Raw genomic sequence first — 3,685 nt, forward strand, 5'->3', positions numbered from 1 at the left:
CGAAATCCTATAATTACTGTTCTTCAGTATGTTTTAGCTAAAATGTGATATTATTCTCCTGACTGTATAAAGAAAAGTATATTGAAGTGAGGTTAAAAGTGATAAAGTAGTAAGCATAGCAGAGGTGATGAGCTCTCATTAAGAATGTTGTTTTCCTTATCTCATTTAAAAATTATCTCTAAATATAACAAATCACAAAGTGCATTAACTTGTTGGAATATTTTATGGGTATTCCATAAATAGTGCCTGAAAGAGACTTATGTTTTTAAATGGATTTTATTTCCATTGTGCTGGTTGATTTAATATGAAGTGTTAGAGGAATCTTGTTTATAGATGCACATCAAACGTCCAGAGGTACCGAATTGAAGAACTTTTAACTACCCACCTTTGGTTTCCAGAACATCCAAGTATGCAGAAGCTAAATGCACCTAGATAACCCTTTAAGATGCACCTTGATAAAACAATGTTGCAAGGTTATGACCAAAATCTAATGACTATTCTGATCAAATAACCCCATTACATGCATACTTGAAAATATTGCAACATTATTCTATTAAAATGTACATGGCCATTTGTCATCTCTTATGCACATATGGTTGATATAAAAAATATAGAATTTATGGGCTGAGATTTTGCACTTCTTATTGTTCAGATTTGAGATAATATTACTGCTTCTTGTAACTTGCACTTTTTCTGTGTGCTGAGTATGTTACTGCCAAAAATTGCATTGCAACTACTTAATAAACCAGTGAACATGTGGGGAAGGCAAGTACAGTATTTAAAGGACCAATTCTAGAATTAAATTTCAATTATGCTTGTCTGGGTCGAAGTGTTCTGGTTTGTTAAAATTGTTATCTACGTCTGTGCAAGGGGAAAAAACAATGAAACTTACTGATAGTATGTTTATGTATATCAGTAAAATAAGATATTTTATTATTTCCAAAGATTCTAAATAAAGTTCAGCTACTAAGAAGTTGTGCATATTTTTTTTATTTTTTGTACTTTTAAAAAATTTCGCTTCAAGTCCATATTATGGTAAATTTTATCCCAGGGTGTAATGTTTGCTATTGACAGTAATGAGCCTCACTTACTTTCCAGTAGGAGTATGAACATCCGTACCTATGGGACTGATCAGAGAATGTTTTGACAGGCAGTTGAGTCCATCCCCCCCAGCCAGGGCCGGTGCAAGGAAGTTTCGCACCCGAGGCGAAACTTCCACCTTGCGCCCCCCCACCCCCAGCCCTGCGGCAGCTCCCTGCCCCCCCCCCGCCCTGAGGCTCCCCTCACCCCCCCCCGCGCGGCAGCTCCCCACCCCAGCTCACCTCTGCTCTGCCTCCTCCCCGAGCACGCCGCCCCCGCTCTAATTTTCCTCCCCTCCCAGGCTTGTGGCGCCAAACAGCTGATTGGCGCCGCAAGCCTGGGAGGCGGGAGAAGTGGAGCGGAGACCACGCGCTCGGGGAGGGGGCGTAGGAACGCTGTAAAAAAAAAATGGCACCGCTTTTTGGTGCCCCCAAATCTTGGCGCCCTAGACAACCACCTAGTTTGTCTTAATGGTAGCACCGGCCCTGCCCCCAGCCAATCAGATTGCTTTTGGAGTGAAACTTTGGGAGCAAAATATCTTGTGCACATCCATACTCCTTTAAAACACTAATTCCTCTGATGCAAACTATTCTAGGATGTTAACCAATTCGTTTTAAGCAGGGAAGCACCAACAAAGCAATCAGGTTGGGAATACTGGGATCCAGAGTAGTTAACAGAGTTGGGAGGGAGGGAAGTGTGAATGGAAAACAGGGTGGCCGTTGCGGCAGGATATGTCAGGGTCGAAGTGGTTGATCAGCAGAAGAGCAAATTTGGCTGTAGGAAGTCTGGTTGCAGGAATTTTGCAAAAGCTTTTGGTAGTACTGCTCCCCACAGCCCCAAACCAATCCAAGGTCTTCTCCAAAAGACCCATGGCAGTGGATTGAAGATCCTCATTTGTCATGTTTTTTATTTTCATAAAGGTCATGGTTTATTCACAGTTCCCTCTATAGCTTCCCCAGGCAGCCAGAGGAGTTGTAGGAGGAATGGTAAATAATCTGTGATCTGCATGACACGATCAGTGGCAGTCAGTAATTCTATTTATACTTTCTAGACTATCACCACAAAGAAAAGGGCAAGAGACTGACTCTGTATTATAAATAAAGGCTAGGATCCTCCCTTATATTTCTACTTCCCCCAATCCAGCGCAGGTATGCTTGCCAGGCCCCAAAGGAGCAAAAGATCTTGGGCTCTATCCCCTTTGTAGTTGTCAATGCCTCTGTGACCCTACAGCTCAGTATAAAATGATGTTCTTGCAACCACACACTCATGACACTAGTTTAAAGTCTACTTCCAGACACTAGGTTAACTGGGAATAATAAAAGGATTGTGTCAGATTATTCTTTTACTTGAGGAAGAGCTGGAATGCCACTAAATACCTCGTAATTAATCAAATGGTGATTACAACCATGAAAGTGTCACATATAGAGCCTATTGAGGTAATATGATTATGTTGAGATGGAGCAGTTGTTATACCTTCGCCTGAAAGGACTGGAATGAATTAATTTAACATTACACATGTATAAAACTGAGCATTGGTGTATAATTCCATTATCATCTTTCTCCACAGTTTCACACTTCGTATCCATAATTTAGCTGCATGTACACTCGATTTAAAACACGGTCTTATTCATAACTGAGAAAACAATGACTATTTTGTTCTCTGATATTATGGACAATCCTGTGATATCCAGATCCTTTAAGAGAAAGACAAATCAGATCTTTTCACTGTACTGTAATGCTCTAAGCGTAAAAGGAACAAGGATCTTTTTCACTGTCTTAGACCTTGTCTAAAGACACGAGTTCTATATATAGTTTTAATATAATGTAATACTGGTATATTATTAACTCTTTGTGTGATAACGCCTGGAAGCCCCAGTTATGGACAAGGACCTCTTTGTCCTCGGCATTGTGCAAACACAGAACAAAAAGACAGTCTCTGCCCCCAAAAACTTACAATCTAAATAGCTGCAGCAATACGAGCCTTAGTGTATTACACCTCTACCTCGATATAACGCTGTCCTCGGGAGCCAAAAAAAATCTTACCTCATTATAGGTGAAACCGCGTTATATCGAACTTGCTTTGATCCACTGGAGTGCGCCGCCTCCCCCCCCCCCCCCCCCCCCCCCGCGAGCACTGCTTTACCGCGTTATATCTGAATTCGTGTTCTATCAGGTCGCGTTATATCGAGGTAGAGGTGTACTATAAAAGTGTTTAATATCAGTATAGTTTATTCCCATGCAGAGAGGCACATTTATTATCGATAAAATTGCCTCCACATGCAGGGTTTTACTGGTATAAATATATTGGTTAAAAAAAACCACACACCCCTCCAAAATAGTTACACCAATCAAAATTTGTGTGTAAACCAGTGCAACTCATCTAGAGGTGCATTAGGTAGAATAAAATACACACACAGACAGACCGGAGTTCACACTTTACACAGAAGCCATATTTCTTACCAGAGCTACGGTCACTTACATAGTCTCCTCAGCAAACTGCCACAGGGTGGAGCTGGAGAAGATCATTCTCATACAGTCTTATGATTTCCCTCCCCTCCCCCCCCCCCCCCCCCCGCCGGGGTTCCAAAAGGAAATTAACTCTTTT

Source organism: Chrysemys picta, chromosome 8 (assembly GCF_011386835.1).
Source record: "Chrysemys picta bellii isolate R12L10 chromosome 8, ASM1138683v2, whole genome shotgun sequence".
Lineage (NCBI taxonomy): Eukaryota > Metazoa > Chordata > Testudines > Emydidae > Chrysemys > Chrysemys picta.